The sequence below is a fragment of the Pongo abelii genome, chromosome 12 (genome assembly GCF_028885655.2).
Source record: "Pongo abelii isolate AG06213 chromosome 12, NHGRI_mPonAbe1-v2.0_pri, whole genome shotgun sequence".
NCBI classification, from domain to species: Eukaryota; Metazoa; Chordata; class Mammalia; order Primates; family Hominidae; genus Pongo; species Pongo abelii.
In genome coordinates, this window is record NC_071997.2 from 88389326 (window position 1) to 88416617 (window position 27292).

The following is a 27292-nucleotide window of genomic DNA, read 5'->3' on the forward strand; positions in this document are numbered from 1 at the left end:
GGCTGTCAATGTTTTATAGAAAAGGGCAAATTTAGTCATAGGACAATTGTCCAGGCCGTCATAAGGACGGCAGAAACAAAAGACTTAATTGCAATTCGGGTTTTTTTGTTTTTTGAGCAAGCATATTTTACTTTTTAATAAGACAAATCTGAAAAGCAAACGCGGTCCAAAAAGCATGCGATTCGGTAAGAGAGATTTTAAAAAACCAAAAAACCGTATCTTCTTTTCACCCCAGATCTTATTAACTGTGTGTTTTCCTCTTCGAGAACTTGCATCGTCAGTAACGTCATCGTGAACCAGACTAGCAGTGTGGATCATTTCTGCAATTAAGGCTATGGCGCGCTGGCTGGCTTGCATATGTCAAATTAACAGACAGCAATGCTTTTTAACAGACGCCGCCTACAACCTTCTCAGCAATCAGCTTGTGAAAACTGGACATTGGATCGGGAGTTGTTATGATGAATATTACATGCTCGGGCCATTAGCACCCCAATAATTTGTCGAAAGGCTTTTCCTTTTCCATCAAAGTAGTACTCAGACATTTCCTGAAGTTCTGTTGTTGATATGAGCAGTTCCTTTCTAATGTCCTCATACAGACCTTTCAAGTCTCTGCAACCGAATTTGAAAGGATCGGTGATCTGTATATTTCTCACCACTGTGTGTTTTACTGTCCGGGGTCGTGTGATAAAACCGTGATATACTGTATACATTTGGACAGGCAGATGTTAAGCGCTTCACAAGACTAAAATAGGGTATCTGAGACAAGCCAAATCCCTTCCGCCTATGAGCCTGAGCGCGGGCGCCGGCAGCGGCGCGCGGCCCCAGAGGCCCTGCAAGGCCGGGGGAGCCGGGCCCACCGCCACCAGCATGAGGCTATGGTCAGAGTCTGAAAGTCGCGGCAGGGTGGCGGCTCCGCCTCTGCAGTTCAGATTTTTAAAACCTACTCATCAAGTTTGTGTGAGAATGGTGTTTCTTACAGCATGGTGAATAGACCACCAGCATCCGAATCATCTGGGATTCTGGGATAGAAATTCCCAGGTCCACTCATCCCTACAAATCAGGGACTCTGGGGACAAGGCTCAGAAAGGTGAATTTTAAAATAGCTCCCCAGATGATTTTTTTTTTTTTTTTTTTTTTTTTGAGACGGAGTCTCACTCTGGCGCCCAGGCTGGAGTGCAGTGGTGCAATCTCGGTTCACTGTAACCTCCGCCTCCTAGGTTCAAACGATTCTCCTGCCTCAGCCTCCCGAGTAGCTGGGATTGCAGACACCCACCACCACGCCTGGCTAATTTTTGTATTTTTGGTAGAGACGGGGTTTCACCATGTTGGTCAGGCTGGTCAGGAACTCCTGACCTCAAGTGATCCGCCCGCCTCAGCCTCCCAAAGTGCTGGGATTGCAGGCGTGAGCCACCGCACGTGGCCTGCAGATGATTTTTATGCGCATCAATGTTTGAGACCCTCTGGCACAGGATAATGGAGGCAGATGTAAAGTAAATTAATTTCCTTACTTTCGCATGTTGGGAGAACATATATATATCTCACATTTCCACCGTTCTCTTTATTATCAGCATGAGATCATACAGTCCGCAGGAAGTATTATTGAAGTGACTTATAAAAAAAATTTTCTTAAATCACACTCCATTGCCTGACACCCCTTATGTAAGCAGAAGGGAGTCTGAGACCTCAGCTTCTAAAATGGGAACCATGCTAAGGATAAAAAACTGAAGACACTTAGGGACCCTTGTCCTGTGAATACAAGCAACCACAGAAAGGCATGAGAATAGTTTCTTGGCTTGCTTGACTTCCTTCTCACTTTCCCTTGGTTGACCCAAAAACAAATACAAAGCTCAGTCATTTAGGTGGGCTGATAATTCCATGTCATTCATACTTTCAATCACTAAGAGCAAAAAAAAAAAGAAAAGTATGGAGACACCCCAGAACATATATGAAGGTTACCTTTGTTGTATGCTTTATTTGCTTAAAATACTAAACCATTAAAGAAAGCCCAACAAGATTCACAACTTTGAAAACTGGTGTTTACCATCATAAACATAATGTGTCATAAACCCTGAGTACCATCATAATGTGCTCTGCTATGAACTAGCTGTGTGACTTGAGCTAGTAACTAAGCTCTCTGAGCCTTGGTTTGTTCTGCAAAATGAGAATCATAACATCTTTCTCCAGAGCCACATGAAGAGCTTTAGAATCTCTTAGTAATGCAAATCACTCCCCAATATATAGTTTTAAATAAAAACAATATTAAATGTAATGTAGAAAAAGTTGGGTGAGGAAATCACATGATCACCACTAGCTGCAAGGGAGGCCAAACAATTACGGAACTGCACAAGTTGCTTAGAGCAGAGATTCCCTGTCTTTACCAAGCATCACAATCTCTCTAGATGTCATTTATACTCACCACTCTTTTGAAATTATAATTATTATACTCATCACTAGATCTTGTTATTTCATGCATTAATAAAGAAGCATAGGCTGGGCGTGGTGGCTCATGCCTGTAATCCCAGCACTTTGGGAGGCTGAGGCGGGTGGATCACGAGGTCAGGAGTTTGAGACCAGACTGGCTAACGTAGTGAAACCCTGTCTCTACTAAAAATACAAAAATTAGCCAGGTGTGGAGGCACAGGCCTGTAGTCCTAGCTGCTCGGGAGACTGAGGCAGGAGAATCACCTGAACCTGGGAGGCGGAGATTGCAGTGAGCCGAGACCATGCCATTGCACTTCAGCCTGGGTGACAGAGCGAGACTCTGTCTCAAAAAAAAAAAAAAGAAGCATATCACAAATGTACATGTTTGATAACTGTCTTTAATTATAATTGGTTTTCCTTTATAATCTTAATGAGCTTTATGTATTTTTAAATGTTATTCTGAGAAGAAATCCACAGGATTCACCAAAGGGACCCTTTGCCCAAAAAAAGGCATGGAGGAGGTCGTACCCCTGCTGTGGACTATAACCTCCAATTCAGCAAGGACATCGTTTCTTTTGTTGTAAATCATACACAATAGATGCTTGATAAGTATTTCTTGAATTGCATTTGGAGGATCTCAAGTAGTTTGCTGGACATTTTTCCTTTTCTCAGTGCTACGACCTGAAGCCTGGGCCTGTCCTCCAACCCTGCTTCCTCCTTAGAGAGGAAGTTGATCAAGCTATCACCATCTTACATGCAATCCCCACAGCCTAGGAGGCCAAAACTGGCTTCCTCAGAACCAGATCCTCCTTTGTGTTTTAAAGTGAGTGTCATACACATAAGATGATTGAGATTATGATTATAACACAGTGGGTGGTATCAGGAAAACTATTCACGTGGAGCCCAACTATAAATGCTGCAACACTGCTAAATGTTTAAATATGCTTGGCTGTGGAAAACTCTAATAACAGCCATTTGTTTAAGCAGTTTAGCATTTATGCCCAAATTCATTTACATTATTCATTCACTTTGTTATTTTTTTTCTTTTTACAATAAAGTATACATTTCTGCCAACTCTTCGTCTTTTGCTTTATCATAACATTGCCATTTGCTCATGCAATATGGTGGTTTGTTCATGCTTCAAAAACCTAAAGGCAACATTGTGCTACTGTTCCCTTATGTTCCTTCCATATCTGCAGCAACTCTTCCTGTTTACTTGTCTGAAAGCTCTTTTTCTCCTGCTAGTGAAACTGTGCTCGGCCGGGTGCACGCCTGTAATCCCAGCACTTTGGGAGGCCGAGGCAGGCGGATCACAAGTTCAGGAGATCAAGACCATCCTGGCTAACATGGTGAAACCCTGTCTCTACTAAAAACACAAAAAATTACCCGGGCGTGGTGGCGGGCGCCTGTAATCCCAGCTACTCGGGAGGCTGAGCCAGGAGAATGGCGTGAACCCGGGAGGCGGAGCTTGCAGTGAGCCGAGATCGCACCACTGCATTCCAGCCTGGGTGACAGAGCGAGACTCCATCTCAAAAAAAAAAAAAAAGGAATCTCAGCGGACTCACACTGGAGCAGACATCAAGGAGATGAACATAGGAGTAAAATCACAAGTCTATTATTCGACAAGTATGCAGGGATATAGTTGTAGGAAACCTGCAAATCGAAAATTCTTGGTGAAAGAGTCATGCAGGACTTCAGTGCAATTAATTTAAAAGGTTTCATATTGGGCCGGGTGGCTCACGCCTGTAATCCAGCACTTTGGGAGGCTGGGGCGGGTGGATCACCTGAGGTCAGGAGTTTGAGACCAGCCTGGCCAACATAGTGAAACCCCATCTCTACTAAAAATACAAAAAATTAGCTGGGCGTGGTGGCAGGTGCCTATAACCCCAGCTAGTCAGGAGGCTGAGGTAGGAGAATCGCTTGAACCTGGGAGGCAGAGGAGGCAGTGAGCTGAGATCGTGCCATTGCACTCCAGCCTGGGCAACAAGACGAAACTCTGTCTCAAAAAAAAAAAAAAAAAAAAAAAAAAGATATTATATTAAGGCCCATATTTAATGTCCTTTACATAGAGGCCTAATTCTGGCAAGTAAGCAGAGATCCTCGCAATTAGGTAACTGGTCTGGAGGCAGGTAACTTATCAGGAGCTGGGCATAGGAAGACTGGAGATCAGGGTTGAAAAGTTCAGGCTCTGAGGCCAGATAGAAATGGTTACAGGAGAGGATGCAAGAGACTCCCAGCTGAGTTACCAGAACCAACCAGCAGCAAAAATGGCTGGAAAATGAGCCAGTAAGAGGGCACGCTAGGGCTTCTTATTGTCTCCCTGCCTGGGACCAGAACTTGTCCCAAAATATGGGGGTAGATATAAACCTTATACAAGGGTTGAATTACAAGTCTACCGAGAGGTTGGGGACCAAGGACAGGTGGCTCCTTCATATTGAGAGAGTTTGCAAAGCCTCTGGGATTGAATTTGTTTTTTTCAAACCGTTTTATTCCAAATTTCAGACACACACAAAACTACAGAGAGTAGTATTATATAATACACCCTGTGTACCTATCACATAGCTTAAACAATTCTGAACATTTTGTTTTATTGCTTCAACCATCCCTCCCACCAATTTTTTTAAGGTTCAGTTTTTAGTCTGCTGATTTTGATATCTTCCTTGGAAATGTGTCCCATTCTCATGACTTCAACTACTGCCTCAATGCATCTGAGCCCCAAGTGTGGAGCACCAGCTCCATCCTCTTGATGTGTCCTCAGCTACCTACTGGATTTGTCCATTTCAATATCCCATGGCACTTCTCTCCTATTGGTTGCCTTCTTGGTAGTCTCCCTAACTCGATCTTGTATCCTGCTATAGAGACTCACTTAATTGAGGTATGCTCTGGGGGAGACTGAGCTTCTCCCCAGCCCCAGAGATTAATCTTAATCAGTCTAAGCTATCTATGACAATATCATTCCCCCTTCCGGGTGATTGGTTTAGGAATGTGCATGTGAGGCAAGTCAGGCTAATGACACTTGATAGGAAATATGCTGGAGGTGGAGGATCCTGAATAGTTCCTCATAGTCCTCATAAGAATGAGGACTATGAGAAAAGATACCCACTCTTCCTTTCTTGGACCCAGATTCCTGCAGTGTGTCTCAGTTATGCCATTCATTACCTAGTGACTCTGGGCAAATTATTTAATATCCCTGTACCTCGGTTTCTCATCTGTAAAATGGGATAATAGAACCGACTCATAGGGTTGCTGTGAGGACCAAAAGAATTAATATATGTAAAGCACTTAGAGCAGTCTTTTGCTTATCAAAAGTACTATGCAAATTTTAGCTATATTATTATGGTTATTTTGTAAGGATGTGATGCTTGGAGCTATGACAGCCATTTGTGACCATGAAGGGACCAAACTAGAGAACAAAGAGCAAGTCACTATGCATGAAAGAGTGAAAATGTGGAAAGGACCTTAACCATTGATGATATTGTCAAGCTATTGAATTAAACAACCTTGGAACCACTCTACTCTTGAATTTCTCATTAAGTGTGATAGTAATTTTCCTTATTTTATGTGCCTCTTTTGGTTGAATTTTCTTTTCTTTTTTTTTTTGTTTTTTTACACAGGGTCTCCCTCTGTTGCCCAGGCTGGAGTGCAGTGGTGCGATCTCCACTCACTGCAACCTCTGCCTCCCGGGTTCAAGCAATTCTCCCATCTTAGCCTCCCAAGTAGCTGGGACCACGCCTAGCTAATTTTTGTATTTTCAGTAGAGATGGATTTCACCATGTTGGCCAGGCTGGTCTTGAACTCTTGACCTCAAGTGATCAGCCTACCTCAGCCTCCCTAAGTGCTGGGATTACAGGTGTGAGCCACTGTGCCCAGAATTTTTGGTTGAATTTTCTGTTACTTGGAACCAAAATTTTTTCTTCCCAAAGCTCACTCTAGTTTATTACCTCTGTCAAGATATAACAGTTTCCCCATTCAGCCTCCTATATAATTCCCCATATCTAGCCAGTTTTGTCAATGTTTCCTTCCAAATTTTTCATTCCCTCCACTAACACAATTACTGTTAGTGGCAAAACCAAAATAAAGTAGTCCAGCTAGGGTGGGCACAGTGGCTCACACTTGTAATCCCAGCACTTTGGGAGGCTAAGGTGGGCGGATCACAAGGTCAAGAGATCAGGACCATCCTGGCCAACATGGTGAAACCCCATCCCTACTAAAAATACAAAAATTAGCTGGGCGTGGTGACACACGCCTGTAGTCCCAGCTACTCAGGAGGCTGAGGCAGGAGAATTGCTTGAACCCGGGAGGCGGAGGTTGCAGTGAGCCGAGATCATGCCACTGCACTCTAGCCTGGTGACAGAGTGAGACTCCGTCTCAAAAAAAAAAAAAAATTGTCCGGCTAATGCCTTGAAATAGCCCTCATTATCTTTGAAGTGGAAAGATAAAATAAGACATTAAAGATTAAAAGAATAATTCTTGGCCACGTGCAGTGGCTCATGCCTATAATCCCAGCACTTTGGGAGGCCAAGGTGGGTGGATCACCTGAGGTCAGGAGTTCAAGACTAGCCTGGCCAACATGGTGAAACCCTGTCTCTACTAAAAAATACAAAAATTAGTCAGGCATGGTAGCGGGTGCCTGTAATCCCCACTACTGGGGAGGCTGAGGCAGGAGAATCACTTGAGTGTGGAAGGCTGAGGTTGCCGTGAGCTGAGATCGTGCCATTGCACCCCAGCCTGGGTGACAAGAGTGAAACTCCATCTCAAAAAAAGAAAAAAAGAAAAATTCTTTTCAGGCTGGGCATAGTGGCTCATGCCTGTAATCCTAGTTCTTTGGGAGGCCAAGGATGGGGGATCACTTGAGCCCAGGAGTTTGAGACCATCCTGGGCCACACAACGAGACCCAGTCTCTACAAAAAACTTAAAAATTAGCCAAGTATGATGATGCACACCTGTGGTCACAGCCACTCTGGGGGCTGAGGCAGGAGGATTACTTGAGTCTGGGAGTTTGAGGTTACAGTGAGCTATGATTTCACCACTGCACTCTAGTCTAAATCACAAAGCGTAATCCTGATTCAAAAAAAAAAAAAAAATTCTGGCCGGGCGCGGTGGCCATGTCTATAATCCCAGCACTTTGGGAGGCCAAGGCAGGCTGATCACCTGAGGTCAGGGGTTTGAAACCAGCCTGGCCAACGTGGCAAAACCCTGTCTCTACTAAAAATACAAAATTAGCTGGGCATGTAATCCCAGCTACTTGGGAGGCTGAGGCAGGAGAATCACTTGAACGCGGGAGGTGGAGGTTGTGGTGAGCTGAGATCATGCCATTGCACTCCAGCCTGGGCAACAAGAGCAAGACTCTGTCTAAAAAAAAAAAAAAAAAAAATTCTTCAGAAAAGATAACTATTGAGTACTGGGCTTAATACTTGGGTGATATAATAGTATGTACAACAAACTCCCTTGACATGTTTAGCTATGTAACAAACCTTCACATGTATCCCAAACCTAAAATAAAAATTAAAAAATAATTATTTTCAGAGTACTATTTAGAAAAGGATGCAAAATGGATAGACTAGGTGAGAAAATTATCTACATAGATTTATATTTATCACTATAGCTTAAGGTTAAATTTGACCCAGTAAATAGCTATAGAGAGGGAGAAAGCCATCTGCTAAAGCTTATTTTTCATTGTATTATTTTGGAACTCAATTGTCTATCAATAAATTGGCATGGGCGCAGTGGCTTATGCCTGTAATCCCAGTACTTTGGGAGGGAGGCTGAGGTGGGCAGATTGCCTGAGGTCAGGAGGCCGAGACCAGCCTAGCCAACATGGTGAAACCCCGTCTCCACTAAAACTACAAAAAATTAGCTGGGCATGGTGGTGCGCACCTGTAATCCCAGCTACTCATGAGGCTGAGGCATGACAATCGCTTGAACCTGGGAGGCGGAGGCTGCAGAGAGCCGATATTGTGCCACTGCACTCCAGCCTGGGTGACAGAGCAAGAGTCTGTCTCAAAAAAAAACAAAACAATAAATTGAGTATAATTTTCAAACTCTATCATAGTTGTCTCTACCCACGAAGGACAACTATTTTGGTGATTTTGTCAATACCAAATTCATACAATTTATAGCAAGGAAACACCAAATAAAGGTCATTGTTCATACTTTTATAGGTCAATTTTATAATTATAATAATTTCATAAGTCATAAAAGAATGTATTTATATTTTTGTTACTTTCTCCTGGACATATTTCTTTGTGTGCTTTAGAAGATTATATACAACCACTGAAACAATTTTCTTTTACAATAACTTTGCAGTGTTACTTTTATTTACTTACTGTGGGGTGATTATATTATAAAGTTAAGCACTTTTGTGAATTTCAGTTGCTACATGAATATGCACGTTTGTTCATATTTGGGCAACTGTATTATGGTTTGTTTGCTATTAATCACCATCATTCAGGACAATATAGAATAACCAACATAAAGTATTAGACATGATTGCTAGATTTATTGCAAAATACTTTCTCAATGGGGACAAACAGCTGAATGGCCCCAGGAAACCTAATCTCTGTATCTCAAGTTGAAGTGAGTGAAAGTATATTGGATAGAAAATGCTATAAGATTATAGAAAAGAGCAACTTCAATTAAAGAAATGTGTCTTATAATTTCCCAACACTTCAACAGAACTCAACACCAACTGGAAGCTAGTAATCAGACATAAGAGAAATATTTTTAAGCAAATTTCCTACCAATTAACAACCTGAACCACCTTCTGCAATCCTACTAGTTTGCTCACTATAGCCCCCTCTCTCCCTCCTCTATCATCTCTGCTGATCACAACAGATTACAGGATCTCCTCTCTCTTTCCTGAGCTACAGTAGTAATGTTTTTGTGCTGTGCAATTTTATACTTAATTATATACTGTTTTGTGCTAGTCTCTAATTGTGTTAGGTATGTTATGTAGTCTCTTCTCAACTAGACTGTAGTCCCAGAGGCTAGGACCATGTATTATACTTCTGTTATGGCTTTTTATGCTAAACATGGTGGGCACCCATTCATATCTTGTTGATTATTTATAGGAAAATCCAGAAAGAGCAATTGCTTTTGTACAACTATGGCTAGAGCTCAAAGCAAATGACTTCATTTCTGTGTGGGGTAGAAAGGGCTCTCACTAGGCCAGACACGGTGGCTCATGCCTGTAATCCCAGCACTTTGGGAGGCTAAGGCGGGCGGATTGCCTGAGGTCAGCAGTTCGAGACCAGTCTGGCCAACATGGTGAAACCCTGTCTCTGCTAAAAATACAAAAAAATTAGCCAGGCATGGTGACATGCACCTGTAATCCCAGCTACTCGGGAGGCTGAGGCAGGGGAATTGCTTGAACCAGGGAGGTGGAGGTTGCAGTGAGCCGAGATTTTACCATTGTACACCAGCCTGGGCGACAGAGCGAGGTTCCATCTAAAAAAAAAAAAGAAATGACTCTCACTAGGCATTGATGTTTTCAAATTCATTCAGATCCTCTGTTTACAGTGAGCATAAATCTACTTAAGTTGGTTTAGCTACATAGGCATCTATAATAAGCAGACAGGAGGATTTGATAGAACCCAACTACAGGTTGGTGATTAAGACTGCATGTCTCTGCAGCTGGGAACTGGGAGGTCAGAAACCAGTCTCTTTTTCTAAAAACTGACATAGTCTCTCTTCTCTCCATTTCTCTGTCCAGCTGCTTCTGCCTCACACAGAGATGGAGGCTGGTTTCTCTCCTCTGTATGTGTATCAGCATGGCTACTCCAGCATCCACTTTCTACCTTACCCAAGACCCATGGGTAACTGACCCAGCCTTCATATCCCATTTCCAATTTCTGGCAGAAAAAATATAATTGGCCTATAATGGGTTATATATTAATCCCTGGCCCAATCACCTATCACCTGCATAGCAAGGCCTTTACCATCTGATAGGCTCTAAGGGTTGTGGAAACAACCCTCAAAGTACAGAAAAGACACAGAAGGCAGGCAACTTGATCGATGCAACTACTACAGTTAAAATCTAGAGAAAAAACTTTTGTGGGTGTATTCCCAGATCATAACCCCCTTCCTCTGAGAATTTCACCCACTGCCCAGTGGGATGGGTCTCCAACAAACACATTGGTACTAAATGACACTGGAGGTCTGGTCATTTGAAAAGACCACAGTGGTCACTCTTCCTAAGTCAGGCCAAACTGTTTTTTTTCCCTGGGAAATTTGATTTGAGACCAAGAAAATGTCCATCAGACTAAGCTGGTCTTTTGAGAGGAAATGCTGTCAACTCAGACAGCTTTCAGGCCACCTTTCCCCATTCTGTGTCCAGGGAAGGAGAGAGAGCCAGTTAGTTGTCAGAGAAGAATGAAGCAGAGAGACTTAAAGGAGTAGGGTTGAGAGAAAGGAGCCAGCTCTGCCTGGATTCTTCCAGGCTGAGAGTTTCTGATTCTAGAAGCTCAACTACTTTACGCCCTTGAGTTTTGTGAGACATCTCCACATTCTTTTTTTGCTTAAATTAGCTTGAGTTGATTTCCGTTATTTGCAACCAAAATAGTTGTAACTGAGACATCCAGATTAAAAGTAAGAAAAAGGCTTCCTACACTTGTCCATTGAGACAAGTCAGTTGTATCAAGATGCCACTATTTCATGGCCATGAAAATCTTCTCAATTTATCTGTAGACTCACATATCTGCATGGCTATACAGTACATCCGTTGGTGACTCATGAGGATTAAATAGTATGGGAGGCCTTTGTTACCTGATTCTTAGTTGGATGTTAGATTATTTCTTTTCTTTTTAAAAATGCAGCTGTTGGCCGGGCGCGGTGGCTCACGCCTGTAATCCCAGCACTTTGGGAGGCCGAGGCCGGTGGATCACGAGGTCAGGAGATCGAGACTATCCTGGCTAACAAGGTGAAACTCCGTCTCTACTAAAAGTACAAAAAATTAGCCAGGTGCAGTGGCGGGCGCCTGTAGTCCCAGCTACTCGGGAGGCTGAGGCAGGAGAATGGCGTGAACCCGGAAGGTGGAGCTTGCAGTGAGTTGAGATCACACCACTGTACTCCAGCCTGGGCAACAGAGCCAGACACCATCTCAAAAAAAAAAAAAAAAAAAAAAATGCAACCGTGACGGCTGAGTGTGGTGGCTCATGCCTGTAATCCCGGCCCTTTGGAAAGCCAATGTGAGAGGATAGCTTGAGCCCAGAAGTTCGAGACCAGCCTAGGCAAGATTAGGAGATCCCACCTGTAAAAAAATAAACAATTAGCCAGATGTAGTGGTGCACACTTACAGTCCCAGCTACTTGGAAGGCTGAGGTGGAAGGATCACTTGAGCTCGGGAGGTGGAAGTTGCACTAAGCCATGATAGTGCCACCTCACTCCAGCCTAGGTGACACAGAGAGATCCTGTCTCAAAACAAAGAAAAAAAAAAAAGCAGCTGTGCTTGGGATAGATGATTTCTTGAGAGAACAAATTGTGAAGGAAAAATGGCCTTGACTTTTTTGTCATTTAATATATGTATTATTATATGTGATGTTTGCTTTAGTTTTTTTTTGGCATGACTACTCATAAACAAATATTTTAGTTTTCAAAGCGCATTTGTACACATTCTCTCACTTGACCGTCACAATAGTCCTCTAAGAAAGTATTGTGATATCATTCCTATTTCATAAATGAAGAAACTGAGGCTCAGCGATATCACGTATGATCAAGTGATCAGTGACACTGATCAAGTTTAATGTCATTAATCCAGCAGGGATACAACACCGACTCAAAACCAATGTTCTTTCTGTACTCATATTTCATCTTTGTCTTCTTACAGCAGGGGTTTTAAGATGGTTCTGGTTTTTGTTTTCCCTTTAAAAACTATTTTTTTCTATTGAAGTATAAAATGGATACCAGAAAGTGCACAAATCATAAGTGTATAAAGCTCAATTAATTATCGCAAAGTGTATACACCATGTAACCACCAACAAGGCATGAAATTGGTCATGACTGGCACCCCAGAACTCCCCTTCTGCCCCCTCCGAATAGCTATTCTCTCCTTCTTCCCCAAAGGAAATCACCTTCTTGATTTTTAATACCATAGATTTGCCTGTTTACAAACTTTATATAAATGGAATCATGCATACAGAGAAGAGTAGCATGGCCCCTGTGCAAGGATGACATGCAAATTTATGAAGCATTCATTAAAAAATAAATATATATATATATATAAATAAATAAATGGAATCATGCATTATGGATACTTTTGTGTTCAACTTCTTTTATTCATGTGAGATTTGCTTGCATTTAAGTGGGTAACAGTACATTAATGTCTATTCCTACATTGTATTCCATTTTATGAATACAGTATGATGTATGCATCCGTTCTGTTATCTATAAATACTTGGACTGTTTCCAGTTTGGGGCTATAATGAATGATACTGCTATGGTCATTCATGAATATATCTTTTAGTACACCACATATATGCCCTATTAAGTAAATACCTAGGAATGAAATTGCTAAGTCAAAAGTTCAGACTTAATAGCTATTCCTGGCAGTTTTCCAATGTGGTTAGATCAATTTATGCTTCCACGCCTCTGATATAGAAAAATTTCAGCTGCTCCATGTTCTCATCAACACTTGGTGTTTTCTGCTTTTAACTTTAGCCATCCTAGTGAGTGTGAATGGTATATCTCAATATAATTTAAACTTGCTTTTCCCTGATTTTTTTTTTTTTTTTTTTTGAGACGCAGTCTCGCTCTGTCGCCCTGGCTGGAGTGCAATGGCGCGAACTCGGCTCACTGCAAGCTCCGCCTCCCAGGTTCACACCATTCTCCTGTCTCAGCCTCCCGAGTAGCTGGGACTACAGGCGCCCACCACCACACCCAGCTAATTTTTGTATTTTTAGTAGAGACGGGATTTCACATGTTAGCCAAGATGGTCTCGATTTCCTAACCTCATGATGCGCCCGCCTCGGCCTCCCAAAGTGCTGGGATTACAGGCGCGAGCCACCGCGCCCAGCCGCTTCAGTGTTTATTTTATTTTATTTTATTTATTTTTTGAGACGGAGTCTCGCTCTGTCGCCCAGGCTGGAGTGCAGTGGCGCAATCTCGGCTCACTGCCAGCTCCGCCTCCCGGGTTCACGCCATTCTCCTGCCTCAGCCTCCTGAGTAGCTGGGATTACAGGTGCCTGCCACCACGCCCGGCTAATTTTTTGTATTTTTAGCAGAGATGGGGTTTCACTGTGTTAGCCAGGATAGTCTTGATCTCCTGACCTCGTGATCCGCCCGCCTGGGCCTCCCAAAGTGTTAGGATTACAGGCATAAGCCACTGCGCCCGGCTTTTCCCTGGTTTCTAATGAATTTGAGTACATTTTTATGTTCATTGGTCATTTGACTATCCTCTTTTGTGAAGAGCCTGTTCAAGATTTTGCCCATTTTTCTATTAGTTTATAGGAATTCTTTATGTATTCTGAACATAAGCTCTTTGTAATATGCATTGTAAATATCTTCTCTTCCTCTGTGGTTTGCATTTTTAGCTTTGAATTTTTGACTTCAAAGAAACGGAAACATCTTATTTGCATTTTTCTACTTCTTTTAAAAACATAATGATTTTGATTATTTGGGATAAAATCCACTGGAACCATATGCTTGAACGGCATTTCTCTCTCTCTCTGTTTTAGTCAGGCCCCAAAAGCTGAGATCAATCCACTGGGGACTAGTACTCCCACAGTCACTCTGGACCTGTTAAGATCATAAACACACTTCTGGCTTCCATGAACCCATCATTGACCTTCAAAGTATGAGGAGGTTGAGGTAGAAAGAGCCAGAGTGAGGAATTTTTAGAAAGTGCTTTCTCCTCCCCTGACTTTCACATGTAGGCAGGGAGAAAGGTGCCTCCTCTCCTCACCTCAAGCCAAAGGAAAGGTGCCTCAAGGAGACCTCCCAGAATTTGTCCCCTGGAGTTTCAGGAAGAAAGACTTGGGTCTGATCCTTGGCAAGTATGAAGATAGAAAAAACGGCCAAAGGTTCACCTGTTCACAAGGTCACATTGGGTGTAAACTGGACTTTCTTTTCTTTTCTTTTTTTGAGACAGAGTCTCACTGTCACCCAGCCTGGAGTACAGTGGTATGATCTCAGCTCACTGCAACCTCTGCCTCCAAGGTTCAAGCGATTCTTCCACCTCAGCCTCCTGAGTAATGGAGACTACAGGCACCTGCCATCACACCCAACTAATTTTTGTATTTTTAGTAGAGACAGGGTTTCACCATGTTGGCCAGGCTGGTGGACTTTCATTTACAGTGGGTAAAGGAAAATATTCCCAGGGAACAAAGTGGAATCCACAAAAAGTGCTGGATGTCTCTGTTTTGTTGTTGTTGTTGTTTTTGAGACAGAGTCTTGCTCTGTTGCCCAGGCTGGAGTACAGTTGTCCAATCTCTGTTCACTGCAACCTCCACCTCCCAGATCAAGCGATTCTCCTGTCTCAGCCTCCCGAGTAGCTGGGATTACAGGCATGTGCCACCATGCCTGGCTAATTTTTGTATTTTTAGTAGAGATGGGGTTTCACCATGTTGGCCAGGCTGGTCTCAAACTATTTATCTCAAGTGATTCGCCTGCCTCGGCCTCCTAAAGTACTGGGGTTACAGGCGTGAGCCACCACACCCAGCCTCAGTTTGTTGTCTGTTGCTATAATAGAATACCACATTGAGTGATTTATAAAGAAAAAAGATTTATTTGGCTCACGGTTCTGGAGGCAGGGAAGTCTGAGGTGGAGAGGCCACATCTGGGGAGGGTCTTGCCATTTTATCCCCTGGCAGAAGGTGAAAGGGCAAGAGAGTTCATGAGACAGAGAAAAGGAGCCAAACTCCTGTGATAACGAGCCCACTCCTGTAATCTGCATTAATCAACTCATGAGGACTAACGCCTGTTGAAGTTCCCACCTTTCAACACTGTTACACTGGCAATTAAATTTCAACATGAGTACCCGAAACCGGGTAATTGGAAAAAAAGTTTCAACATGAGTTTTGGAGGAGACATTTAAACCATAGCACTCCCCCTGGCCCCTCAAACTTTGTGTCTTTCTCATATACAAAACACTTTCATTCTATCACCAAAGTCCCAAAAGTCTTACCTAATTTCAGCATCAACTCAAAATTCGAAAGTACAGAGTCTCATCTAAATTAGATATGAATGAAAGCCAGGTGTGGTGGCTTACACCTGTAATCCCAGCACTTTGGGGGCTGAGGCAAGTGCATCACTTGAGCTCAGGAGTGCGAGACCAACCTGGGCAACATGGTGAAACCCTGTGTCTACGAAAAATACAAAAATTAGCTGGGTGTGGTGGCGTGAGCCTGTAGTCCCAGCTATGCAGGAGCTGAGGCAGGACAATTGCTTGAGCACGGGAGGTAGAGGTTGCAATGAGCTGAGATGGCACCATTGCACTCCAACCTGGGTGACAGGACTGAAAGCCTGTCTCAATAAATAAATAAATAAAATGAAATAAATTAGATATGAATGAGACTCAAGGCACAATTCATTCTGAGGCAAATTCCCTCCAGCTGTGAGCCTGGGAAATCACAACATTATCTTTTTCCAAAATACAATGGTGCGACATGCATAAAATATACATTCCTGTTCTAGAGGGAAGAAATAGACAAAAAAGGAGGGTTAACTGGTCCTAAGCAAGTCCAAAACCCATCAGAAAAAAACAACATTAAGTCTTAAAGAATAATCTCCTTTGACTTCATGTCCCACATTCTGGACACACTGATGTGTGGGTTGGCCCTCAAGACCTCAGGCAGCCCCACCCCTGTGGCTTTCATGTGCTCAGTCCACTCAGCAGGTCTCACAGGTTGAAGTCTTGTGCTCATGACTCTCTCAGGCTGGCATTGTACATTTGTAGCTCTACAGTTCTGGGGCCTCAGTGGTGGTCCTGCTCCCACAGCTCCACTAGGCATTACTCTAGTGGGGACTCCGCGGTGGCTCAGCCCTATGACAAGTCTCTGCCTGGACCCACAGACTGTCCATGACATCCTTTGGAATCTAGGTGGAGGAAGCTATGCCCTTATAACTCTTGCCTTCTATGCATCTGTTGAATTAGCAGCATGTGGATGCTGTCAAGGCTTACCAGTTATAGACTCTAAAGCAGTGGGTGGAGCCACACCTGGGCCCACTTGAGCCATAGCTGGGGCAGCTGAGGAAGGCTATTGGGATCAGAGACCTGTGGCAGCCCTGGGAAGGAGCTTGTGGAAGGTGTCCCAGGCCTATCCCCTGAAACCCCCTACAGCTCTGGGCCTGTGCTATAAGGGGCAGCCTTGTAACTCTCTGAGATGCCTTCAGGGTATTTTTCCCATTGTTTTGATAACTAGCACCTGGCTCCCTTCTATCTATGGTAAGCTCTTTAGCAAATGGTTGCTTGGCCACAGCATTGGTTTGCTCTCCTAAAAAATGCCTTTTCACTCTCTACATGACCAGCCTGCAAATTTTCCAAATTTTTCTATTCTGCTTCACTTTTAATTATAAATTCCTGGCTGGGCACGGTGGCGCATGCCTGTAATTCCAGCACTTTGGGAGGCTGAGGCGAATGGATCACTTGAGGTCAGGAGTTTGAGACCAGCCTGGCCAACATGACGAAACCCCATCTCTACTAAAAATACAAAAATTAGCCGGGCATGGTGGTGGGCACCTGTAATCCCAGCTGCTTGGGAGGTTGAGGCAGGAGAATCACCTGAACCTGGGAGGCAGAGGTTGCAGTGAGCTGAGATTGTGCTGCTGCACTCCAGCCTGGGCGACAGAGACTCCGTCTCCAAAAAAAAAAAATTATAAATTTAAGTTCATGTCTTTCCTCTTGCATCTCACTGTATGTGATTAAAAGCAGACACATAGCAGCTCAGATGCTTTGCTGTTCAGATATTTTTTCCTGCCAGATATCCTAGTTCATTGCTCTTAAGATCTGCGTTCCATAAAGTTCTAGGACACGGACACAATTTTGCCAAATTTTTGCAACTGCATAACAAGAATGGCCTTTACTTCAGTTTCCATCACCTTCTTCCTCATTTCCACCTGAGACCTCATCAAAATGGCCTTTACCATTCATGTTTCTACCAACGTTCTGATCACAGCCATCGATTAATCTCTAAGAGGTTTCTCTACAGCTCTTCTCCTGAGTCCTCATCAGAATCTCCCTTTATGCTCCATTCACAGCAATCCAGGCTTTTTCTAGCCTGTTCATCCAAATTCTTCAAGCCTCTACCCATCATCCATTTCCAAAGACACTTCCAAATTTTCAAGTATTTGTTATAGCAACAGCTCCACTTCTTGGTACCAATTTTTGTAGTCTGTTTCCCACAGCTATAACAGAATACCACAGATTGGGTAATGTATCAGGAAAAGAGATTTATTTGGCTCATGGTTCTAGAGGCTGGGAAGTCCAAGACTGAGGGGTTGCATCTGGGTCAAGGCCTTCTTGCTGCATTATCGCTTGTCAGAAGGTGGAAGAGCAAGAGAGTGCAAGAGACAAAGAGAAAAGGGAGCCTGCAAGCCTATAATAACTAATCCACTACTGTGGTAATGGCATTAGTCCATGACCTAATCTGGATTAATGGCAATTAAATTTCAACATGAATGTTGGAAGAGACATTCAAACCATTGCACCTGGGATGATCTGAAGAGGAATCTTGCCTCCTCGCTCCTCAAGGAGTGAAGGAACCACCAGAAGCCCAAATTGAGGAAGTCATCAAAAGCTGACAGCCAGAGAAGTGTTGTCTGCATCAGGGAACTGCAGTCAGGGTAGGTGGAGAGAGAGGGGTGACCTGGGAGAGAGAGTCAGCTTTGGGCATTTTCCATTCCCAGAGGGCACTGATGCCAGAGGACACTGTACTAGGTATAAAAGACTGTTTGCCTTTTCCCCTAATCCCCTCTCGCCACTGGTACAGGGTGGAGAGGTCAGAAACAGCAGTTAGCAAGTTCAGGAGGTGGTATGGGAGGAGAGGAGTGGCTGACAAGGCTGCCTCCCCTACCTCTGGCTCTGATGCTTGAGGCAGCCCTGAGCTGGAGAAGCAGAGAAGATTTAGCTTTGAACACATTTGGAATTTTGAAACTGCCCTGGACAAAACTGGAGTTATGTGACTATAAGCCTGGACTGGACTCTTCTACAAATTCTCTTCTCAGCTGTTTCTATTTTGGGGCTTAATCCATCTACTGAGTTTTCAATTTCAATGATTAAAGTTTTCATCTCTAGAAATTCTCTTTGGCTCTTTATCATATTGGCTTAACTATTTTTATAGTCTTTTGTTCCTTGCTCATATTTTGAAACCACCCTTTTATTTCTTTAAATATACAAAACAGTAATTTGATGTCGAATCTGACAATTTCAATATGTGAAGTCTTTGCAGATTTGATTTTGCTGGTTAGTGTGTTTGTTTGTTTGTTTGTTTGTTTGAGACGGAGTTTCGCTCTCTTGTTGCCCAGGCTGGAGTGCAATGGCTCACTGCAATCTCCACCCCTCAGGTTCAAGAGATTCTCCTGCCTCAGTCTCCCAAGTAGCTGGGATTACAGGCACCCGCCACTACGCCCGGCGAATTTTTGTACTTTTAGTAGAGATGGGGTTTCACCATGTTGGCCAGGCTGGTCTCGAACCCCAGACCTCAGGTGATCCACCCGCCTTAGCCTCCCAAAGTGCTGGGATTACAGGCATGAGCCACCTAGCCCAGCCGATTTTGCTCTTTAGTTTTGGCTATTTATTGGCTTTGAGTGCCTTATTTCCTTGTGTCATTAGATCTTTTACTGTGAGCTGAATCACTGGTCTTAGCTTTTTTTTTTTTTTTTTTTGAGAGAGTCTCGCTCTGTCACCCACGCTGGAGTGCAGTGGCGCAATCTCGGCTCACTGCAAGCTCCATCTCCTGGGCTCACGCCATTCTCCTGCCTCAGCCTCCTGAGTAGCTGGGACTACAGGCGCCCGCCACCACGTCCCCGGCTAATTTTTTTTGTATTTTTATTAGAGACAGGGTTTCACCATGTTAGCCAGGATGGTCTCGATCTCCTGACCTCATGATCCGCCTGCCTTGGCCTCCCAAAGTGCTGGGATTACGGGCATGAGCCACTGCGACTGGCCAGCCTTAGCATTTTATTGGCAGGATTCCTTTGAGGTCCAGGTTGAAATTGCAATCGTCTTGCCTATTGACTGAAGGAACTACCAGCCTGGGACCACTTCAAGTTATATGACTCTATTAGTCTGTTTTCACATTGCTATACAGCTGTGAATCAATTAAACCTCGTTTCTTTATAAATTACCCAGTCTCAGACCTGAGAACATGGCAGGCCTGAGACTGGGTAATTTATAAAGAAAAGAGGTTTAGTTGACTCGCAGTTCCACATGGCTGGGGAGGCCTCAGGAAACTTATAATCATGGCAGGAGGGGAAGCAAGGCACATCTTACATGGTGGCAGGAGGTGGTGGGGGCAGGGGTGGGGAGTGCCACACTTTTAAACCATCAGATCTCATGAGAACTTACTATCATAAAAACTGCATGGGGGAAATCTGCCACCATGATCCAATTACTTCCCACCAGCTGCCTCCCCTGACACATAGGGATTATAATTTGAGATGAGATTTGGGTAGGCACACAGAGCCAAACCATATAAATGATCATTTTAGGTTTTCAAACCTCATAGGGAGCATGATATTGGACTAAAAATCCACTTGGAGGCCAGTCTGTGGTAGCAAATGCCCAGGGGGGAAATTTTCTATCTTGTTCTCCTTACCCAGAGTCAAGTTCAAGATAGGCAAATTGTTTGCTGCTCACTTTTTTTTTTTTTTTTTTTTTTTTGAGACGGAATTTTGCTCTTGTTGCCCAGACTGGAGTGCAATGGCATGATCTCAGTTCACTGTGACCTCTGCCTCCTGGGTTCAAGCGATTATCCTGCCTCAGCCTCCCGAGTAGCTGAGATTACAGGCACCCGCCACAGTGCCTGGCTAATTTTTGTATTTTAGTAGAGACAGGGTTTCACTATGTTGGTCAGGCTGGTCTCGAACTCCTGACCTCAGGTGATCCACCCACCTCGGCCTCCCAAAGTGCTGAGATTACAGGCATGAGCCACTGCGCCCAGCCTGCTGTTCACTTCTAAGTGGTAAGTCTATTTCTCTGGGATTTGGGGCAGGGAGGTCTCAGCTTTATGGGGATCCTGTAGTAGACTCTCTACTTGGGTAGGCCGTAGGTATTATCTTCTGTCCCCCAAATGCTGTGCAGCTATCAGAGTAGAAGTTCAAGGTCTCCAGAGTTCTTCAGAAACCTTAGGACTAAGCCGTCTTTGGTGCTCGCTTTACCTCTTAGGATTCCTGCTTTCCCTTCAGTTTAGGCCTCAGTAGGTTTCCTTGTAACACAGCAGTCAGGAAGACCTTTTAAATATTTAAATATTGCTTTTTGTTCATTTGTTCCAGGAAAAACCCCAAGTGGGGATTTATCAAACCTTTTACAGCCCTTTGACTACTCACCAAACCTGTGTCACTTTTCTCCTGGGCACACATACTTCTGGAAATCTGAAGTAGACCGCTTCATGTTTGAAAGAGACCCGATGACTTTTGTTATCTTGGTGTAACTGGCTATCATGGCTTAGTTTTCACATGGACAGGATCTTTAAAATATGATGACGAGGCTGGGCGCGGTGGCTCACGCCTGTAATCCCATCACTTTGGGAAGCCAAGGTGGGTGAATTACCTGAAGTAAGGAGTTTGCCACCAGCCTGGCCAACACGGTGAAACCCCACCTCTACTAAAAATACAAAAATTAGCTGGGCATGGTGGCGGGTGCCTGTAATCCCAGCTACTTGGGAGGCTGAGGCAGGAGAATCATTTGAACCCAGGAGGAGGAGGTTGCAGTGAGCTGAGACCGCACCATTGCACTCCATCCTGGGCAACAAAAGCAAAACTCTGTCTCGAAAAAATATATATATATATATATGATGACGAATAGGATTACTTTCATAATGACACATGCTGACCTCAGCTTCATCTAAAAATTGATCTCATACTCTTCACAATTCAGTGACTACCTATAGATGCCTTTAACATTTCTAAAGAAACATTACAAAACTGGTGATAATGCTTCTAAATTACTGAAGTTATCTTGCAGAGGAGTGAGTTGAGGCCACAGTGAAATGTAGCATTCATCAACATATATTCAAGTAAAAGATTGTAGCACTCCTCAACATATATTCAATAAATATGTTTAATACAAGTGGAAGTTTGCAGCAGTGAGGCCAAAGAAGTCAAAGACACCAGAGAACATCTGCCTGGGGATGTAGGGTGACTGCAACTCTTCTAGCATCTGCAGTCCCTTACAGCACTGCAGATAACTCCAAGTGGGGATTTATTTTTATTTTTGTAGAGACGGGGTCTTGCTATGTTGCCCAGGCTGGAGTCAAACTCCTGGTTGAGCTCAAGCAATCCTCCTCCCTTGGTCTCCCTAAGTGCTGAGATTACAAGAATGAGCCACCATGTCTGGCCTACCATAGCTATTACATTAAAAAACACACTCAAGTGTCTTAGTCCATTTCTGCTGCTATAATAAAACACCTTAGACTGGGTAGCTTATAAACAACAGAAATTTGTTGCTCACAGTTCTAGAGGCTGGGAAGTTAAAGATCAAGGTGCCAGCAAATTTGGTGTCTAATAAGGCCTGCTCTCTGCTTCAAAGATGGTGCCTTCATGGCAAGGCACAGTGGCTCACATCTGTAATTCCAGCACTTTGGGAAGTCAAGGCAGGCAGATCACTTGAGATCAGGAGGTCAAGACCAGCCTGGCCAACATGGCAGAAACCCTGTCTCCACTGATAATACAAAAATTAGCTGGACGTGGTGGCACGCATCCTGTAATCCCAGCTACTCGGGAGGCTGAGGCAGGAGAATCGCTTGAACCCAGGAGGCTGGGGTTGCAGTGAGCAAAGATCACACCACTGCACTCCAGCCTGGGCAACAGAGTGAGACTCTATCTCAAAAAATAAAAATAAATAAATAAATAAAGGGTATCTGGAGAACAATTTAAAATTTTTGAATACATATTAGATAATACTACTTTATTAATGCACAATTTTTTTGTGTGAGATAATAATATTGTGGTTATATAGTAAAATGTTCTAATTCTTAGGAGATATATACTCGGTGGTTGGGGTAAAGTTTCATGATATCTTTAACCTACTTTCAAGTGATTTAACAAGAAAATACAGATAGTTAGAGGCAGATAGATAAGCAAATGCTATAAAGGTTAATGATAGGTGAGTCTAGGTGAATGGTATATCAGTACTCATTCTATTATTGTTTTCAACTTTTTATAGATTTGGCATTTTTCAAAATAAAAAATTTGGAAGGCCAGGTGCAGTGGTTTATATCTGTAATCCCAGCGCTTTAGGATGCCGAGGTGGGAGGATCACTTGAGACCAGGAGTTCAAGAGTTTGAGACAAGTCTGAGCAACATAGCAAAATCCTGTCTCTACAAAAGTGAAAAATAAGCGCGGTGGCTCACGCCTGTAATCCCAGCACTTTGGGAGGCCAAGGAGGGTGGATCACAAGGTCAGGAGATCGAGACCATCCTGGCTAACACAGTGAAACCCCGTCTCTACTAAAAATACAAAAAATTAGCCTGGCGTGGTGGCAGGCGCCTGTAGTCCCAGCTACTCGGGAGGCTGAGGCAGGAGAATGGCGTGAACCCAGGAGGCGGAGTTGGCAGTGAGCCGAGATTGCGCCACTGCACTCCAGCCTGGGGGACAGAGCGAGACTCATCTCAAAAAAAAAAAAAAAGTGAAAAAATAAAGTTATCTGGGTGTGGTGGTGCACACCTGTCGTCCCAGCTAGTAGGTAGGCTGAGGCAGGAGGGTCCCTTGAGGCCAGAAGTTCATGGTTACAGTGAGCTATGATTGTACCACTGCACTCCAGCCTGGGTGACCTAAAAAAGGAAAAGAGAAAACAAACAAAAAATACTTTGGAAAGTTTGTTAAAATCTGTCATGCTTCTGAATTGCGCCTTGGAATTTACACTGAAGAGACAAGGAATGAATTACGCAGTGGTGGGAAACTACCACATTAAATGTTTATGTCATTCTCTTACAAAGCTTGTGATTTTTTTTGTAGGTGTGGTATTACTCAATTAAAAGCTTTAAAAAACAGAGAGAGAGAGAAAAAATTACCAAAGGTCACATAGCTTACTGGTGACAGAACTGAGATAGAAACTCTCATGCTCACACTCCCTTCCTTTATGGAGAGGAAAAAAGCCTCAGGCTTGTTATGCTCTGAAATCAAATAACCTACTTCCCAATTTTGCAGAGGGTCGACCTTAAAAATAATTTTGAAACAATTCTTAAATACTAAAGATAGTCACAGAAAAAAAAGGAAAAGAATGCTTTAAAAACACTGTTCCATTGAGCCAAGCTTGAAAATATGTTTGAGATTTATAAGAGGATTTGAGGATTTAATAAAACCGTGATTTAAAAACAAGAGAACAAGAGGCTCTTTGATATGGATTTAACAAGAGTTTAGGAACAGTTAGGAAAGACTCACTTCCAGGTAGTCTAATTAGTATGAAAAATTTGTGGGGAAAAATTAATCACTGAAGCAAAGAATTATTCTGAAAAACAGTATGATTTTATAAAAGACACTGCCTTACACTGACTGACAGATCTTTGCATTTCTCGCCCAGCGTTTCACAAGTCTGTTCTCAGACCTCTTCTCCTCTTTGCTCTTTTTCAGCCTCTCATATGCTCCCCTTTCCTTATCCAATAACTCAATGCCAGTGTCTCCTAAAATCTGTATCTCTGGTGTTAAGCTCTTGCTAGGCTTTGCAAGTACATTTTCAACTGCCTCTGGATCTGTGCTAGGGTATCCAGTTGCCATCTTAAACTCAAAACAAATTCGTCATCCTCCCTTAATATTTTTTTTTTTTTAAGACGGACTCTCGCCCTGTCACCCAGGGTGGAGTGCAGTGGCACCATCTCAGCTCACTGCAACCTCTGCCTTCCGAGTAGCTGGGAGAATGGGCACGTGCCACCACACCAGGAAAATTTTTGTATATTTAGTAGAGATGTGGTTTTGCCATGTTGGCCAGGCTGGTCTTGAACTCCTGACCTCAAGTGATCTGCCTGCCTTGGCCTCCCAATGTTCTGGGATTACAGGCATGAGCCATCACACCTGGCCCCCCTTAAGATTTGATTCCCTTTCTAATTTCTCTGTTTCTGTTCCTGACACCATCATCTTCTCAGTTATCAGCTCTAACCCTTGGAATTTTCTTTTTAATCCTGCCTTCTCTCTGCCCTATATATTTTCAAAACTCTGTGTGTTCTACTTCCATGGTGCCATGCAGGTTTGCTCCATTCTTTCACTTCCTGTTATCTACTCTAATTACCTCTAACCCAGGGTTTTCCCAAGTAGAGTGCAATAGATATTTTGGACAAGATCATTCTTTATTGTGAGAAGCTGTTCCATGCATTGTAGGATGTTTAACAGCATCTTTGACCTCTACCCACTGATAATTACACCCCCCTCAGTTGTGAAAATCAAATATATCCCCAGACATTGCCAAATGTCCCCTGAGGAAAAAAATCTTAATCCCCAGTTGAGAGCTACTGCTCTAACCAAATAATTGCCATAGCCTTCTATTAGAAAGATCTTCCTATTTGTTGGGGTCCTACCACCAATTCATTCCAGACTTTTCTACTGGTTTAGTCTTCTTAATATTTTGCTCTGATCCTATTATTTCCCTTTAGTGGTTCCCTCCCGTCTACATAGTAATCCACAAATTCCTTTTAAGCATTCCTACTATACGGCCTTAACCTATACCTCAGTCATATTTCCCACTGCTACTCTCTACTTGTTCCAACTTTGTGACCTCTGAAACTTTGCCTATGATATTTATTTATTCCTTATGTATTCATTCAGCAAATATTTATTGAACACTTATTAAATATTAGGTACTATTTTTGGCATTGAAGCTATTAAGTGAGACACGGCTCCTGCCTTCAAGGAGCTTAACATTGAGTGGTAGAAGATTAACAGTGGTCTTGCCAACAGTTGCTATGGCCTGTCTAGCATCCCCATCTACTTTTCTATTTTGGAAAATAATTTCCATAAGATTCATCTAGGACTGACCTTCCCAAACTTCCTCTTCCTACCATTAAAGGGCTGAATCAGGCATAATCCAGGCCTGATCAGTCAAGGACACCATCTTTCTCTGGCTACACTGATTGGTCCAGGGGTGGGAATGTGACCCAAGCCAGGCCAATCAGAATGCAAACCTTGAACTTTTCTGCTGTGCACTAGGGTTACCAAGCTGTTAGAACGTGTCTTAGTTAGGTGCAGTGGCTCACACCTGTAATCCCAATACTTTAGGAGGCCATGGCAGAAAGATCACTTGAGGTCAGGAGTTCAAGATCAGCCTGGGCACTATAGTAAGACCTCAACTCTACAGAAAAAAAAAAAAAAAGAGCGAGAGAGAACATGTCTTGGACATTTGGTGGCAATAGTCCCTGCCACATGGAGAGAGAGCCTGTCCTAGGGACAGACAGATATAGTGTATTCTACTGTAATTTTTTGAGCCCTTGGAGCCAGTTATTCCTGAGGTAAATCCCAAAATTATCTCCCGGAATTATTAGTTATTTAAGCCCCAAATTCCTTTCTAAGCAACACTGCGCTCTCCAGGGGTTTTCTGTCTCAGTGAATGTCACTGCTCTCCATACAACTGGCAAACTAGACCCCGAGGAGTTATCCTGAACACTTGCTTCTTTCTTACCCCCATCTCCAGTCCATCACCAAGTCTCTTTTTTTTTGAGATGGAGTTTCACTCTGTCGCCCAGGCTGGAGTGCAATGGCAAAATCTTGGCTCACTGCAACCTCTACCTCCCGGGCTCAAGCGACTCTCCTGCCTCAGCCTCCTGAGTAGCTGAGATTACAGGCACGTGCCGCCGTGCCCAGCTAATTTTTGTGTTTTTAGTAGAGACGGGGTTTCACCATGTTGCCCAGGCTGGTGTTGAACTCCTGACCTCAGGTATTCCACCCGCCTCGGCCTCCCAAAGTGCTGGGATTATAGGTGTGAGCCAATGCGCCTGGCCCCATCACTAAGTCTTATAAAAATCCCTCAACCATCCACTTCTTTCATCACCTGCTAGTGAGCTGCTAATCCAAAATCTTCTCATGTGTCTTTCGGGAGGCTCCAACACACTGATGTATCTTCATCATCTCTGGACCCTATCCAATCTCCTTTTCCACCAAAGCTAGAATAATATTTTCAAAATGCAAATCTCATCAAATTATTACCTCCTCCCTTATTTCTTTCCCATTCTTCCTATTGTCCATCCTCATTTTGTGCCTCCCTCCCTTTCACTCTCTATGCTCCAGCCACATAGGCTTCTTACAGCCGTTTTTCCTCTCTCCAAGTTCCCTCCTAAACAACAGTGTCTTTGCATACACTAAGTCCTCTGCCAGAAATATTCTCCCCCTTTCATTTCACTAATTAACATATATATATCTTTTAGAAATCAGCTCAAGCATTGCTTCCTCAGAGAAGCTTCCATCTTTTCACTAAATAAAATCCAAAATTCTTACTATGTTCTAAGAATTAATTGGGATGAATTAATCAGGACTTACTTTGCAGATAATTGAGGTGACTTTACTAGTAAATGGTAGTACATGAAATGGAACATAATCTAAGGAACTAAATGCTTGCAAAAATATTGGAAGGGATTGTATGCAGATTCTAGGCTGTGCCTCCAGGAAGGAGTCTGCTACGGTCTAAATGTTGGTGTCCCCTCAATATTCATATGTTGGAACCTAATACCCAATGTGATAGTAATAGGATATGGGGCTTTTGGGAAGTGATTAAGTCATGAGGGTTTCCCCTCATAAACT

The 27292-nt window shown here is 43.3% G+C and overlaps 1 non-coding gene and 1 pseudogene across 1 annotated transcript; one reads left to right on the forward strand and one right to left on the reverse strand.

The window, feature by feature from the left end:
- Positions 1-237: 237 nt before the first annotated feature.
- On the reverse strand, positions 238-24286 carry LOC100436336 (all trans-polyprenyl-diphosphate synthase PDSS1-like; annotated as a pseudogene).
- LOC112132149 (U6 spliceosomal RNA) lies at positions 12513-12619 on the forward strand. Its single transcript, XR_002913959.1, has one exon. It is a non-coding gene; the product is annotated as a U6 spliceosomal RNA (small nuclear RNA).
- Positions 24287-27292: the final 3006 nt, after the last annotated feature.